Source organism: Pezoporus flaviventris, unplaced genomic scaffold (assembly GCF_033815535.1).
Source record: "Pezoporus flaviventris isolate CSIRO_AGI_PZ_B2104156 unplaced genomic scaffold, CSIRO_AGI_Pfla_v1 ptg000015l, whole genome shotgun sequence".
Classification (NCBI taxonomy): domain Eukaryota; kingdom Metazoa; phylum Chordata; class Aves; order Psittaciformes; family Psittacidae; genus Pezoporus; species Pezoporus flaviventris.
Genome location: NW_026892563.1, coordinates 22,198,970 through 22,216,805, shown reverse-complemented (window position 1 = coordinate 22,216,805; position 17,836 = coordinate 22,198,970).

The following is a 17,836-nucleotide window of genomic DNA, read 5'->3' as shown; positions in this document are numbered from 1 at the left end:
CTATGAAGGTTTAAGGTACCTGGCTTGCTGTTGTGTAGGATTTACAGACCTGTAGGAAAGGTGACAGGCTGGGAAAATTATGTCTGCAAGGTGACCACAGGTCACAGTTCAGACTGAGTAGAAACGTGTTTTCCCTGGCAAGTGAACGTCAGTGTTAGGGTGTTAATTGAGGGGACTTGTTAGCTTTGGCAGGGGAAGCAGTAACCACATAGGATCATAGGATGGAGTGCATAGGCTAGTGGTGTATGCAATATGTTAAATGACTGCTTGCATGTTTAAAGATGTGTTAAATCCATTGGAATATGTCTGTCAAAATTCATGGAGCATCCTGTCATGGTCTCCACATGTTTGAGCTTGGGCTTTTAATTCATTTGCCTCCTACCACAGCTGTGACTTGCCCCAGTAAAGGTTTCAATTCCAGAAAAAAAAAAAAACATCTGCCAATGCAATAATAAGATCAGTAGTTCCCTGAAAGGAATGTTGATCATTTTATTGTTTGATAGGTAATGGTCATCTAGCAATCTCCAAAGTTTTGAATCCCAATCCCATTAGATGAACACATACTGCTTTTAGAGATTAATTGTTGGAACTATGTTACAAATAACATGTCTATCTTGCCAGGTAGCTGTTGCATTATTAAATACAAAAATTAGGGAAAATCAGCATCTAATAGCAATAAACCCCAATAGATTTTCTCTTTTTATGACAAGAAGTATTCGAAGTAGAGTCAAAGTGCAATTACTACTGTCTTCCTTGAGTGTTTTGTGTGAGGAGTCCCTTTCTATCATGCTTTGTAAATGAAAACCGTATGCTTCTTGAAAATTCATAGAGAAGAATGGTAGAGCAATGCTGTTCAGTATGTACTCATTTATTCTTTGGTTTGCAAGTATGTAATTATGATATTAAAATCACCTCTGTTGTCTGTCAGTCTATCTGAACAAATTGCGAGCAAAAGGATATGCATCTTTAATATAGATTATTCATGTGAGTTATAGCAAACTTGATGTGCTGGATTGGCATCTTCAGTGTTTCATCCTGATTTCCAGCTGTATTCCCACTTCCAAATGTTTGTCTTAGTAAGTTTCTGTACTGCGGGGTTGTCCTGGGTTCAGCAGTAGCAGTCATTTTTCTCCTTCTTGGTAGCTGGTGCAGTGCAGTGTTTCGACTTTCAGCTCGGGAACAGAGCCGATAGCGATGTTTTGGTTTGGCCAAGGACTTTGTGAGCCTCATGCTCTGCCAGGGGGGAGGGGAAGACAGGAGGAAGCAGAGACAGGACACCTGACCCAAACTGACCAAAGAGGTATTCCCATACCACAGCACGTCATGCCCAGGATATAACTGGGAGTTAGCCGGAAGGGCTGGGAGACTGCAGGGTTGGAGGAGGTATGGGTCGGTGCTTGGTCGGGGACTGGGGGGCCGAGTTATCGGTTGGTTGGTGGTGAGGTGTTGTATTCTCTTCCCTTGTTAATTCCATTATCATTGTTATTATTGGTAGTAGCAGTAGTGATTTGTGTTATACCTTAGTTACTAAACTGTTTTTATCTCAACCCGTGGGAGTTGCATTCTTTTTGATTCTCCTCTCTGTCCCTCCGGGAGCAGGGGGAGGGAAAGAAGGGGGGAAGTGAGCGAACGAGTTACCTGACTGGGTTTAAACCACGACAAGGGTCTACTACTACATATGCCATGACTCAGTGTGGGATACTATCATCTGATGTTTCATTCAATATAATTTATGTTTCATGTTCCCTCCATGCCACCCTCTGCTTGTCACTTTTCCTTTTTTAAATATTCTTGGAAAATATCTGGCATTATTTCTTTTATTCCTGTTTCAGTATTGTATGGCTTCATGCTGAACTTCAGTGGTTTCCGATATTATCCTAAGTTTTGGAAATATGCGTATAAACTTGTTTTCATGTGCATGTACTCATGCATATACCATGCATATGGATTTCACTCCTCGTAGGAGGCATATAGAAGCAGACTGCTGTGTCCCTGAACAATTGCCATGTCTCTCAGCCACCAGGGTATTCTGTGATGAGACCATATGCATATTTCTAGTTTAACTTTCAAAACTTAAGTGGTATGTGAGCTAATTCTAAAGGACTTATTTTGGTTTGGCACAGTGTAGTAGAAAAATAGCTGACGCACTGCATAAAGTCTGTTTTCTAGCATTCTTTGCACTGTAACTGAGATTTACAGCTTCAGGATATGGTGAGCCTTTTCACATGAGCAATTCCTGGGCTTTCTCAGGGCAATGTCTCAAAATCAGTAAGCACTTCCCTGCATGGCACTAGTGCTGCCTGCCACCCCCATTACAAAGTCACATGCAAGAACAATTCTTGTTTTGTCTGCCAATGAAACGAAAGGCCTTACCTCAACACCACCTTTGTTTTGAGTGGTGTATGTACACGTCTTGTTACATACATTTTGTTCTGTACCATTTTCTGTTTAAACAGATCTAACTACTTGCTCCTTTCATCATATAGATTTGATCATCAAATAAATTTTAAAGCTCAAATGTGTTCATGTATAATTCACAAATGGATGAAGACTTGTCTTTAGTTTTCATCTGCAAAAATATTAACACCACAAAAATATTAACAACACTAAGCTCTCACTCTAGAGCTTAGAATGTAAAACAGCTCAAATCAATTACCTGTTGAATACTGCAACACAAAGAAAAGCTTTTGAACTAGGCATGGGAAATTGAATGCTATGATTTTGTACAGGATCCATGCCAAGGTCTCTGCTGAGATGGGACGACTTTTTTGGCCACCAGTTAGGAAAAGGAAGAAGAACTGGTTATTTTTATTGAATTTTACTTTTGCATTCATGTAGCTGAGAACACTATTCCACTCCTCCACTTTGCTGTAGCACTGAGGTGTTAGATGTTAGCTCACATACAGTTTTTGTTTTAAAATAAATTGAGATTGTTTAGTTAATATAGACTAATGAGTTTATAAATGTCTTCAGAGAGTTTCATAACCTGCATCAGTGATTAAAACCCACTACCGTTTATACAGAGTTTCTCAGGAAACCAAACCTCTTACAAAATGGACTTGAGTATTTAAAAGAAACTTTTTACAGCAAATACTATGTTGTTCATTTACATAGTTAAAGGAGTCTGACAGTCTATTGGCTCATGGTGAAATGGGGTTGCCATTGGACATCTGGGGAAAGGCTGTGTAATCCAGTTGATTCAAAGACTCATGTTTTCCAACCATTTGTATGAAACAAATTCTGGAATAATAAAGTTTAGCTATTATGAAAGAATTTGGTTCGGATAAAAATGTTAGCAAGGAAAAAAGGGATTTGTTCTTCAGCATGCTTGAGTTAGGCGTCTTTGAACACTCTTTAAAGTCAACTGCAGCTGGATTATATTATGATTTGTGCAGATGGGCAAGCAACAGCAAATTGGCATGGTAATTTAGAGATCTGTTCTTGATGGCTATCCAGGTTTTGGCAACAGATAACTCAGAGATAATGATGCAGGGAAGGCAGTACACCAACAGTGACCACTGCTAGGTGCTTTTTAGTGCTTTATCATAATACAGTTATTGTTGGCGTGGAGGCCAAAGCAATACACTTGCTCTCTATTCAAGTCCACTTCCCTCCTCTACCTCACTTTCCCCTGTCTGCTCAAGCTATGGTTAAGACTGCCATAATTTCCAGTTTAAGAGGGTGAAAACATTGACCAAGATGGTGTAACATTTGATTCCACTCTTGTGTAAAGCTCTAGGCTACAGCCTAAATGTTTCTAAATGGATTTAGACAGGGTTTTTTTCAGATCCTGACTTAAACAGTTTTGGTTGTTTTGTGTGTTTATGGTCCTCTCCTTTTTTCTTTCTTGGGCCTTTGCTAGCAGAGAGAAGGGAGTAGCTCCTATGAAGCTGGTGTATAAAAGGCTAACACTAATAAAATGTCAAAGATGGCATCTTTGGTTTTTGAATAGTTATGTCACACCACATTATTCTTTGTACATCATATAAAATATTTAAGTTGTTACTCTTTACTATGAAGAAATTTAATCATCCATATTTTATGTTGAATTTTGTTCAAAGCCATCATATACAATCAATTTAGATTTTCAGAAACTTATTGGAGAGATACGCTAAAAACTCTCAGCATCCATGACACAATTCTTCAGACTTGTGAGAGTATTATCTGAATTATTCAAAGCAGAACCCTGCACTCCTATTCTTTGGCTGTTATTCAGTGTGCAATCAGACAGAAGTGCTTCATGGTATTCCGTGAAAAAGGAGTAAACTAAAGTGTGGAGAGAAACAGTATAGGAGAGAACAAAAAAGGAGGGGGAGGGAGATGAGCTTTATTCCTTAAAAACAGTTTTGTAGTGTAAGGGAAAAAAATCCATAGAGAACTTGGTCATTGTTCCAATTCTGCCTTTAACTGACTTGGTTCTTTGACGGACAATTTTTCTTAAGTATTTAGAAGGGAGGACTTACAGTGTTTCAGACTTTAATCTGACTTAAAGTCATGTCTTTGAAATAGAACTAAATTGAAGGTGAACAGATACAATAAATAATTACATCTAATGGAAGATGCTGAAAAGAGTAGTCCTGCTTCCCATGTAGTCAGTAGGAAGAGGAAGTCATTTCCAGGAAAGAGTCAAATAAAGAGTCTCTCAGGGGTATGAACAAAATGAAACGTCAGTACAGAATGAATGCCAGAGGACAGACCAGCCTCAACCAAGGAGAAGGGAGAGGAGAAGGAATGGCCCATGGAAAGTTGGTGGGCTGAGAAGAGGGCTTGAAAGTCATGCTGCCCTGTAGCAGAGGAATGGGACATATCAACCTAGGATGGGTTTTCTGATGTTGCTTGCTACCAGACTCTTGGGATGCTACTAGTTATTGCTTATCATTGTTACCAAGGTGTTAACGGTAATATTAAAACCTCTGAACATGGATAGAGAAGAATTTCAAGCAGCTGTTCGTTAGCATTTCGATGTCTATTATACATATCAGGCAGGAACATTTTGCTGTGCAGCTTACAATCTTGGTGTGTGCCCTGACTGTGTTGCCCAATAAACACTTTTCTTATGCGTTATGGTCTGCTTTGAAATAACCATAGGAACACGGTTGGGAAAGGAAGCTTGGTTTGCTATAAATTGTTGGGGCTGGATGAGTAGCATATATAATGCTGGTGTGCCCTGAAGGCTGCTTTGTTCACAAATGCCTATGCAACCGTTCAAATTAAGACCAGAACTGGGGCACTGAAGGTACTTGCTTATATCCAAAAAACCTGTATGTACCCCTATGATGACAACTGTTGTATTCTGTGTTAGCAAAGAAGCTTCTTAGTGGTGATAGAATGAATTCTTTGTTTAGCTTGGTTACCAACTCTAGGACTCAGGCCTCTGGCTTAATGACTGTAGATAGACAGATGTGTTGCTGTGGGATTCAACTAATACATGAGGTTGAAAATTTAGACATGACATGAAAGGAATACTTCTAAGATGTTAGAGAAATTTTGTTTTATGCTTCTAGCCAAGTCCTCCAGTCAGGATCAGTAATCAAACCAAAGTACATTTGCATCAGTGCACTTCAGTCAACGTGAAGAAAAACTCACTACCCCATGAGTTCTTACTGCTAGATGAAGATGTTGAGCTTTAGCAATCCATGTTAGCATTTGGAGTTGAGCAAGGAGAAAGAATGCAATCTCTGAGAACAGTAACATTTTGGGGGAATATTACAATAATAATTTTTAATGAAATAAAAATGGCAATGGGATACTTGTGGGACTAGTATGACATACCTCAGGAAACAAAGTATTTCCTAGTTTGGTAATGTGATACTCCATATGTTGAAGTTGTTAATTGGACTGTGTGTGGGTTGTGTGATTAGATATATTTAATCTATTTAATAAGACATTGGTTATATTGAGCTTTTCAGATGACAGGAATTTTGACAAGGTTATTCTGAGAGTGCTCAATGTGAAAGTGGGGTAGGTTAATGCTTGCGTTGATGTTTCACACTGTAGCTACATAAATTGTGTAAATGAGAAAAAGATATGCTTGAAGAATGTTTTGGGAAAATATTACCCAAGATGATATCCCACACCATTTGTTAGTCACCTTTTTAATCAAGCCAAGAATATTCTGGAAAAGTGCATCACAAAGTTTTGCTCTATGGAAATGTATTTTTGCCTCTAGTAAATGATTAATTTTGCCTATTAATTTCTTCTTAAGCAAATTTGAGTTTTCCTGGGATAGACACAACTCCTCCCAGACATATAAGTCTTCAATTTGTAACAGTAATTAATTAGATCTACCTCCAATCTAACCTAATGGTCAGTGTGGTAAATTTCATTATTTTTATTGATTATAGTAATGACAGAGAATAGCCTTCTAATGTATCTTAGCCCAGTCATTGTAAGGTGGACACATACTATGGTATCCTCCATTATTTTTTACCTTTTCAGGACAGTGTCTAAAGCATTTTAATTTTTAATTTAAAATAAGTAATTTGTTTTCCAGGCATATGCCTTTAGTTTTAGATAGCATGCTGTCTCCCTTTCTATTCTCATTCATGTGCATTTGTTCTAATTTGTATCATGACTACATACAAAAAACAAATTCTTCAGCTGCTGTATCAATAATTCTCTACCAAATTAATAGTTTTCTAGAGGATACCACAGCAGGAATTTCCTCTTTCTAGTTATGTAACACCGAAGGGTAAACCTCCTACTGGTTAATTTATATATAAAGTCTGCTTCAGTTTACATGTTAAGTGATGTTTTAGCACTTAAGGTTAAATTAATACTCATCATGTTTGTGTAACTATCGACAAATGTTATGACCTCTGGCTTAGTCCTTAAAGAGATGCATCTGTTTAATCTTCAGCAGTAGATTTAACTTATTTTTAATTGACATTAAGAATGAATTATAAGACACTGGGGAGAAATAACCACAAGAACAGAGCTAATGACACTAGCCCTACCAAGCGGATGGAAGAACAAAAGATAAGGGTGGGGACCTGGTTACAAAGAAATTTCTTAATTTAATTTTGTTTTTTTTTGTTTGGTTTCAGTTGTTTGTTTGTTTGTTTTCTGTGTTTTTTTTTTTTTTTTAAAGCAGCCCAAGTTAAAATTTCTCTCTTATCCAAAGCAATTGGTGAAATCCCTAGTGAACTGGGTAGCAAAAATAGTTATCTCATATAAGTCTATGTCAGTTCATACTGACCCAAGACTAAGTTTTGATATATCTTTTCTAAGTGACTGTGGGGAAGTTCTCTGGATTCATATTTTAGTGAAAGATCAACGATTATAGTGAAAGATCAACAAGCAGTGTGAAATCTGTCATGAGAGTGATTACTCTTGGAAACTTTTTATACATCTGTGAAATTCATATGACAATTCAGTAAATTTGAAGTAAAACTTTCCTTCAGGACCAGTATGATTATTTCTTCCAGAAGGTTGTGATTTATTATTACAGTTTATGGGGAATTTTTTCCTTCATGAATCATAGAATCACCTAGGTTGGAAAAGACCTTTAAGATCATCAGGTCCAACTGTTACCCCAGGACTGCCAAATCCACCACTAAACCATATCACTAAGGCCCTCATCCACATGGTTTTTGAACACTTCTAGTGATGGTGATTCCACCACTTCTCTGGGCAACTTGTTCCAATGCCTGATCACCCTTTTGGTGAAGAAATCTTTCCAAACATCTAGTCTAAAAGTCCCCTGGTGCAGCCTGAGGCCATTTACTCTTGTCCTGTCACTTGAGAGAAGAGACCAGCCACCTCCTCTCTCCATCCTCCTTCCAGGTAGTTGTAGAGAGTGATAAGGTCCCCTCCGAGCATTCTCTTTTCCAGAATAAACAACCCCAGTTCCTTCAGTGTTTCCTTATAAGACTTGTTCTTCAAGTCCTTAACCAGTTTTGTAGTCCTTTTCTGGGACCACTCCAGCAACTCAATATCTCTCTTGTAATGAGGGGCCCAAAACTGAACTCAGTCTTCAAGGTGTGGCCTCACCAATGCTGAGTAGAGGAGGAAGTCTACAATTTCTGTAAAACTCTTTCTTCCCCCTCCCTGCCTAGTAACAGTTCTAGTGAAAATAGACTTCATGTTACATAACTCACATTCAAATATAATGTATATATCTTGAGAACATATTACACATTATATAAAACAGAAAGTCTTGGAGGTAAAGCAGAATGGCCATGACTCTAATCTTCTGCTATTCACACCCCAAACCCTGTCTTTGCCTCATGCTGAACACAGGAAAAACTCAATCCTGGAGGACCTAACCTGTCATCACCTTTGAAAGAAAGCAAACTTGGTGGACACTGTTGCCTACAACTGCATGGAGGAATAGTTCTCATTCCATGTATGGAATTCTCATTCCATGTATGGAACAATAATCCCACTTCGAGTTTTTACTAGCCACTTGACCAGGTTTCCTAATTAATCCAGGTGTTTTCCTCAAAGCATTTCTATCCCTATTATCCAATAATGCAAACACTGGTTATTAAGAGAGCAGATCTATCTCAGTACCATCAAATATCTCTAAATCATTAAATGTATGAAAATATAATGACCTTAACATCACAACCTTCATATATTTCAAATTAATTGCTTTTGTAAAGCATCACTATTGTTTTAATAATTTCTTGCAAAGTCATTGATTTTATGTTGCTTCAGGGAAGGTGTAATTTACTACCGTTAATAATGTATCCATGATAACATGAAAGGTTCCTTGTTGCCACCAATTAATTAACCCATCAGAAAGCATCCTTCCTTTTAAAATAGACAACGAGGGGTATTTTATAATGTTTATCTGACATCTTCAGTTATCATGTGAAGCAAGCTTTTTAATGTGAATATTCTGGCAATCATATTTTGCTTCATTTTCCTGTAAATGTCAGTTTAAGTTAGTCTTAGCACAGTCACGTGTTGAGGAAATTATTTGCTTGATCAGTTTTTACAGTGTCTTCTTCTGCAGTGGGATTTTAGTCCATGCCTTGATTTGTGTCGTTGTACCTGGCTATTGGTTGAATCAGTGAGCTTATTGTCTTTAGGCATTTTCTGATGTGTCCCTGGAAAAATCAAAGGTTTTTAAGCTTAAGAAGTGGTGAATTAATGGAGGGATTTTTTTTTTTTTTTTACATTCCTAAGTAGGTACAGAGTACACATAGGTAAGGAAAGGAGTGCTGCCTTTAGTGTTATCTCCGTAACAACAGCCAAACATGGAATCATGAAATCATAGAGTAGTTAGGGTTGGAAAGGACCTTAAGATCATCTAGTTCCAAGCCCCTGCCATGGGCAGGGACACCTCACACTAAACCATGTCACCCAAGGCTCTGTCCAGCCTGGCCTTGAACACCACCAAGGATGGAGCATTCACAACTTACTTGGGCAACCCATTCCAGTGCCTCACTACCCTCACAGTAAAGTACTTCTTCCTTATATCCAATCTAAACTTCCCCTGTTTAAGTTTTAACCCATTACCCCTTGTCCTGTCACTACAGTCTCTAATGAAGAGTTCATCCCTGACATCATCCTTATAGGCCCCCTTCAGATGCTGGAAGGCTGCTATGAGGTCTTCACACAGCCTTCTCTTCTCCAGGCTGAACAGTCCCAACTTTTTCAGCCCGTCTTCATACAGGAGGTGCTCCAGTCCCCTGATCACCCTCATGGTCCTCCTCTGGACTTCTTCCAACAGTTCCATGTCCTTTTTATGTTGAGGACATCAGAACTGTACACAGTACTCCAGGTGAGGTCTCACAAGAGCAGAATAGAGGGGCAGGATCACCTCCTTCAACCTGCTGGTCACACTCCTCTTGATGCAGCCCAGGGTATGGTTGGCTTTCTGAGCTGTGAGCACACACCTGTAGCTGTGCCTGGGATTGCTCTGACCCAGTTGCAGGACCTTTCACTTGGCTTGGTTGAACTGCATGAGGTTGGCATCAGCCCACCTCATAAGTGTGTCAAGGTCCCTCTGGATGGCATTCCTTCCCTCCAGCATATCAACTGAACCACATGGCTTGGTGTCACTGGCGAACTTGCTGGGGGTGCACTCAATCCATGACTGTCCATGTCACTGACAAGCGCGGTATATTTGGACCTGGAAAGTCCTGGCTCAGCAATATGTGTGTCTGATGGTCTATGCCAGCAACTGGAGCAAGGCTGCAACTACTGGGGCTCACATGTCCAGATGTCAGCAACTGGGGAGCCTGAGCTCCATGAGCCAGCTACTGGAGGGATCTACCCTCTACATGCGACTGTATTCTTACTAGTCAACCCCCATCCTGTCCACCTATAGAACAGCCGAATGAGGGTGATGGTGTTATATTTGTAGCATGATAAAAGTGTGTGGTTAAGTGCATGCAGGTTGCTGATTAACACGCTTACCTGTCTGAACTTGACTACACAGTTTATTCTACATTGTTCTTAAATCCCGTTTCTAACCGTTCTCTGTGCTGGCTGTTCTGCATTTGGGTGAATGCCAGCAAACTGCAAGACACACTCGTCCTCAAGTAGGCTAAAGAGGTCTATGTGCCTGCAACTGCAGCAAGCAGAAACCTTGAGGACTCTAGGTCAGCTGCTGGAGGAACCTTGTGGTCTGAGGGCAGCTACTGACCAGATGAGGTACCCATAACCAGCTAATGGAGTGACAGGCAACGTACATGTGCATCTGTCTGTTCGAGACATGGACTTGGTTCTGGTCAGCCAGGGAGAAGAATGGTCAGGCCATCTACCATCTGTGCTAGTCTTGCCTGTGACAGCCCTGTGCCTTTCATGGATACCGGTAAAGGCACTGTTCTGCCTATGCTGATATGGGTGGCTGGCCGTGTGTGTACATAAACATATGTACATGTATTATATTTATAGTGTGCAACTCTCTGTCTGTATGTCTGGGAACACATAGGAAGCCTTTCTACTGTCTCCATCTGGGGACTTGGAACCACTTCAGCCTCACATCAACTAAGCTGCATGAGAGGAATCCTCCTGGGTCCTTAAGCCCACCAGATTTGCAAACTCTAATATGCTTTTTTTAAAGAAAATTAAGTAAATACATTCAAAACAGGATCATTACAAAAGGTAGCTCCCTTTTAATTTTAAATATCTAGTTCAGTATGTGTATGTACTATTCATTTATTTTGTTAAACGGAAACATGGTTTAGAATAAACTGTAAATTTCAGTACAGAGCAGCAAGTACTAATGGATTTTAACTTGCCTTACTGTGTAAATGGACTCTGATTACCTACCTATGCTGATTGCTAAAAAGATGCTTTTTGAATAGAAAAGTCATGTAGACTTAATACAGGAAAACAGTACTGCAAAAATTGAGTCTTGCTTCCTAGAAAGTATAAAATGAGGATTCCCAGAGAGATAACAAATTATCTGAGAATAATTCGGCTAATCAGTGAGCCATTGAAAGTGCTGCTCCATACTTTAGTATTCTTATGGCTTTTGTGCATGTTTATGTATTTTAATTTGAAAAAATACATATTTTTGCCACCTGGTGTTTTTACATGCTGCTTAGCTGTGGGGTATGAATAGATTGCAATTTATGGACTAATAATCTAAATAATAACAGAGCTATTAATCCTGTATTATTGTGAAAAACAAAGACAGAACTTGAACGTGCTAAGTGTATTCCTGCCTGCCTTTCTTACAGAGCTGTTAATCTGCATAGAAAAATTATGGTGAATTACTGCTTGCAAATGAGGAATTGACTGCATAGGGGATGATGCTGTTCCTTGATAATAGTGGTCTTTTTAGACTACCAAGCAAAGACATAAAAATGTCCAACAGCTGGAAGTTTAAGCCAGTAAAGTCCAAACTAGAAAGACGATGAAAACTGCTGGCAGCGAAGTCAAGCAAACATTGGAATAGATTACTAAGAGGCATGGTAAATTTTCCATTTTGTTGGTTTGTGGCTGTTTGGGACCTGTCCTTCCTGGGAATATCATCTGATTTGTCTGATTTGTCTGATACTGAAATTATATTAAGGTGTTTCATGTATATGTAATCCTTTAAATTGAGCTAGTTCAAGATAAGAAAATCTCAACTGCAAGTGATAGCTATCTTTGTCTAAAATGTCTGGACAACTACAAAGATACAAAAAAGGCAGCTTAAGAAATTCATTGGGCTATTGGGTCACAATGCAGTAGTATTTAGCTTAGGTAAGTTCTCATAGCCCATATGGTGGTAGAAAGGCATATTTTGGTGACAGAATTTAACCAAGAAGAATATCTGACTAGTATATTTATCCCTCACAACTGCCAGAGTAGTGACTTTCATTTCATGGACTAGATGGTGAAAGGCCTGCTGCTGCTCACAACGTGATTTTGGTGCTGATTGTTCTGGGAAAAAAAAATGTTCCCTTGCACTGGTTAGGGAATTGTGGGTGTTGCTCAGATAAGCTGGGATGAGACAATATAGTGACATTTATTGAACCACAATAATTTATTGTACTGGAAAATTGCTTTTATGGCATCTTATCACCCTTCTTGAGTGATAAGCAGAGGAGGACAAACTACTGTCAGTATGTTCTCCTGTTGGTTTGCGCTCTGGTTATGGCCAAATATTCATATGTAAAAACATTCATCAGTGAGGTATGTAATTACTTTCAGGAAGAAAAAAAGTTTCTTTTCTGTTTGTGTATTTAGGATACCTTAGCCAAGCTAAGGGATTGTTTGTTCCAGCATGATTTAGAAGGTACATGAGTATTGATATAAAATATACAGGCAAATATACTGCTCAATAGAGCAGTTGATTTTATTATAAATGGTACAGCTTGCTTTTCAGGAGGATGATGTGATGGATACTTTGCTAACCAGGGATCACACATGAAATGTAGAACTGTGCAACCTTAGTGTAAAATTCTGATTTTATACTGTGGTTTTATCTGTTCAGGGCCAGCATATTAGTTTGTTATTTTTGTAAATGTTTACTATGTTTCTTGAGCAATAGTTCAAAGTTTTTGAGAACAAACTAAGAAAACCTATGCTGATAAAGTTCCTTTTACTGCAGTTAATAGCAAGATAAAATGAGTACAGCAGGGAGGGGAGTATTGGTGGCTGATAAAATGAAGCACAAAGAACAGGGAATAAAAGCAAGTGCAGTGCTTGTCAAGAATGGGTGACAGAGAAACTGTAATAGGAGGAAAGAGTTCAGTTAAATTACATGCTTGAAAACACATGGCTAATAGATGGGGGAGAGATACATCAGTTACATTAATGTGGATCAATAATTGATCTTTGCAAAGAGGCATAAGAGACAAGTGTGTACCATTAATGAGAAGGAATTAAATACAGTCAAGAAGTCAAAAACATGCATCATCAAATATGAATAGCGAGACAGGGTGATGAAACAAATCAGCTTCTATTCAACATGAAATTTTGTGGCCTTGCTAGTGGTGACTCCTTAGATTTATCAGAAAAGAAGAATAAACCTTCTGAAGAAATCAATGTGCTTTCATTTGAAAGTAGAAAATTAATAGCTCTTTAAAATTCAAACCAAATTCTTCTCTCTAAACCTAAAAAGTTACTTGTTATCCAATGCTTAAATATGTAAAGATGAATATAGAATACAGTTAGCAAAGAATTCTGGATGATTTTTAATAACAAAGGAAAATGTAATTGCTTTGGTTAAAAAAAAAACCAACAAACGACACAAAAAAAGAAAGAGGAGAAGGGGTGAACTGGGACATTTGAGACTGACAGATGAGAAAGTCCAGAGCAAGTATTGCAAATGATGACATCTTTATTTCACAAGAGTTTTTTCTGTTCCTGCACAAAAGGAAGACTGAAATAGCATAGAACTAAACAAAGTAATAGAATCATAGAATAGTTAGGGTTGAAAAGGACCTGAAGATCATCTTGTTCCAACCCCCTGCCGTGGGAAGGGGCACCTCGCACTAAACCATGTCACCCAAAACTCCATCCAACCTGGCTTTGAACTGCCAGGGATGAGAATTCACAACTTCCTTGGACAATCCATTCCAGTGCCTCACCACCCTTACAGTAAAGAACTTCTTCCTTATATCTAACCTAAACTTCCCCTGTTTAAGTTGAAACACATTGCCCTTGTCCTATCACTACATTCTTTAATGAAAAGTCCCTCCCCAGCATCCTTGTAGTCCCCCTTCAGATACTGGAAAGCTGTTAAGAGGTCTCCACTCAGCCTTCTCTTCTCCAGGCTAAACAGCCCCAACTTTCTCAGCCTGTCTTTATACGGGAGGTGCTCCAGTCCCCTGAGCATCCTCGTGGCCCTTCTCTGGACTTGTTCCAAGAGTTCCATGTCCTTTTTATGTTGAGGACATCAGAACTGTACACAGTACTCCAGGTGAGGTCTCACAAGGGCAGAGTAGAGGGGCAGGATCACCTCCTTCAACCTGCTGGTCACACTCCTCTTGATGCAGCCCAGGATACGGTTGGCTTTCTGTGCTGCAAGCACACACTGAAGCTGGCTCGTGTTCATTTTCTCATCAACCAACACCCCCAAGTCCTTCTCTGCAGTGCTGCTCTGAATCTCTTCTCTGCCCAACCTGTAGCTGTGCCTGGGATTGCTCTGACCCAGTTGCAGGACCTTTCACTTGGCTTGGTTGAACTGCATGAGGTTGGCACAGCCCACCTCGTAAGTGTGTCAAGGTCCCTCTGGATGGTATCACTTCACTCCATCGTATCAGCTGAATTACTTAGTGTCATCGGCAAACTCGCTGAGGGTGCAGTTATATTGTCTTATTCCATTCAAGATAAAAGAGGGGGCTAAAGCTTACCAAGGTAAGATAAGGATAATGCTTAGACTCAGTTTTTCTCCCGCTCTTTTTCTTATTTGAAGTTTATCAAGCCACTAGCTTTAGCATCTTTATCTGTCTGCCTTTGTCTTTTTTCAGGCACTGACTGCAAAATGTTTAGTGCTGAAGAGTAGATGGTGGTGGGAGGAGGATGAGAGGCGGGAATACCATCCTGCCCCTCTCCACCTGGCACAAGCTCTTAAATGTTCTTGCTCTTTCTTCTTTCAGACTACAGTGTCATAGAATCACATACTTTGGGTTGGAAGTGACCTTAATGACCACCCAGTTCCAGCCCCCTGCTATGGGCAGGGACACTTTCCACTAGACCAGGCTGCTTAAAGGCCCATCCAACCTGGACTTGAACTCTTCCAGGGGTGAGGCATCCACAACTTCTCTGGGCAACCTGTGTCAGTGTCTCACGACCCTCACAGTAAAAAATTTCCCTACTCACAATATGAAGGTTGAAGTCCATCTATTGTGCTCTTCCTGTTGTTATAGCTTCAAGATATAAGATTATACAATAAATATTCCAATAGTCAAGATGGTTATGGAGTATTTTTTTAAGTTCAGGTATTTGTGAAAATTCTCTACATTGATAACCTCTTGAACCTGAAGTTTTCATTTTTTTCTCTCTCCTTCTCTATGCTTTTTCCAGTTGGCACTAAGAGGAGCTGTTGTTAAAATTAATCAGTTGAGTATAGCACAAGTATCACTTGAAAATGCTTCGTACTGTGCCTCATCAATGAGTATAAACACTTCTGTGTAACTGTTTTCACTTATAGTAGCATTTTTTATGATGTGGACACCTGTCCACTAGATGCTGGACTGAGAGCAGCAACTTTTTTGTGCCTGGATCACAAACTGGGACCTTGTAATGACTGAAATTATCTTCTGAGCTGGATTTGAGTCAATGGCTCACAAATGGTGGTCCAAATCCTGTGATCAGTAGAGAGATGTATTTAAATAGGGCTTTAATGACATTTCTCTTCTGCATTAGCATGCTTGATCTCTATTTTAATTTTTGGAGACGGTATCTGAATAGAAGATAAAATGTGGATCCAGAACATTGAGCAAAAAGTAGTGCTTATAGAGAAGAATTTGAAATATATTTTTGTTTTGTGCCAAAGATATATCTAAACATATTTTGTATAGAGCTTTTAGGATGAACATGAAATAAAAATGTTAATATCTAAAGTGTGTTTAAGAAGCAGCATCACATTTGGTAGGGAGACAGACAGGGTAAGTGAGAAAAGAAGTAAGGAAAGAAGGAAGGATAACTTTACATTCAGTGAAAAAAGGATTCTATTCAGATATCCTTTTGATCTGTTGGAAAGCAACTTTTGGCTAGTATCAATAGAAACCAGTAGTTCTTACATATTAAATAAAATGCTTTCTGAACTTTTTTAACAAACCAGGAATTTTTTAAGTGATGCAGGATGAATTCATAAAACTTTTTCTAAAGATGTAAGAAGTAAATAGCAGAAAAATGAGGTAGGAGTAAATGATAGAGATTATCCAAATGCAAGATTTTAATAACAGCAGTCATAAAATTCCACAGGTTTTTGTAAAAGAAACAAAAACCCAAACAAACAAAAAACCCAAACAAACAAAAAACCCAAACAACCAACCCTGAAACCTTTAAAGAGTTTCAGAATATGTCTGGATATAATCAGTGTCATATTCTTCTAGAGTTCACATTTTGTGGTAGTTTAACTGGGCATTTTTTTAATGGTATACACTAGATAAATGGGCACATTTCATCTTTGAACTGCATCAACTTAAAAATGCAGTAGCAATTTATGTGATTATCAACACAATTATTCCCAGGAAAAAATAAGAAGAAAGAAAATATCATCTAATTTTCCACACTGGTTTAATCTGCCCTAATTTTGCATATCACCTGAAGACAGGTGATGTGCTATCATGTGCTATCAGGTCAGACAAGGCAGCAAAAGACCTGTTTAGAATGAGTTGTGTGTATATACACATACATAAATATACATATAATTTATATATATATGTAAAATAAAAACAGATGAGGAATATTTTGTAGAGCTGACTAGGAGCAGAAAGCTGACATTTGTTATGAATGTAAAGTTGCATGAAGAAAAACACTTCTGAGTTATGAGCTTAGGGAAAAGCTTATGAGTGTAGAAGGTTGTATTGCACATGAGTGCATGACTAGCTGTTCTTTGTGATGAAATGTATAATAGAGGTGAGCAGCAAAAACATTACATTGCTTTTGCATGCCAGGAGTACCTGAAATGAAGCTGTTCCAGCATTTCTGCATGTTGCTTTGTGTATTTTGATTGCTTGCATGCTGGGGGAGCTCCCTGCTGTGCATATTATGACATGCTGAGTATTCCAGAAGAAGCTTTTCCTAACAGTGTAATAAGAGAAAACTTATATATTCTAAACTCAAGCAGCTGTTTATCACTTTTATTCTTTGGAAGGCAGCCTGGGTGAGAAAATGTTGCTGGGACAGAAGGGATGTGGTAAGGGGAAGCTGATTATGAGGCTCAAACTCTCCAATGTTCCTGATAAGCTTTAATAATGGCTATTCCACATATTTCCTTTGACTATATTTTGGTTTATGTTCCTTATCACCAGATCAGTGTGATAGGTAGCACCAGAAAATTAATTAATAAGAGTGCTTTATGGGGTGACAATGCATGGGAAATACTGGCTCTTTTTCTAAGTCATGCGTAAAGTTGAGTTGCAATTTGAAGGTTTGGCAAAGTAAGTAATGGAGTCTCCTGGCTGGCTTTTTTCTCCATGTTTATGTTAGTTATATAAACACATTATTGTATTAGTTAAGATCAAACTCCAAATGCAAGAGTAGTCTCAGAATAGCATGTATTTTAATGTATGCTACAATGCTACTATAGTAGCACAAATGTTGTCTACCTAGAGAGAAATGCTTTATGTTAATAGTTTTGCCTTGAGCAGCACAGGTCCAATTTGAGAATGAAAGCTTAAGCAAAACAAACTTATTTATATATTTTTTCAATTTATATTGCTCCGATTTTTAAAGTGTATCTTCAATTTTGCAAGGTCCAACTCTCAGGGTG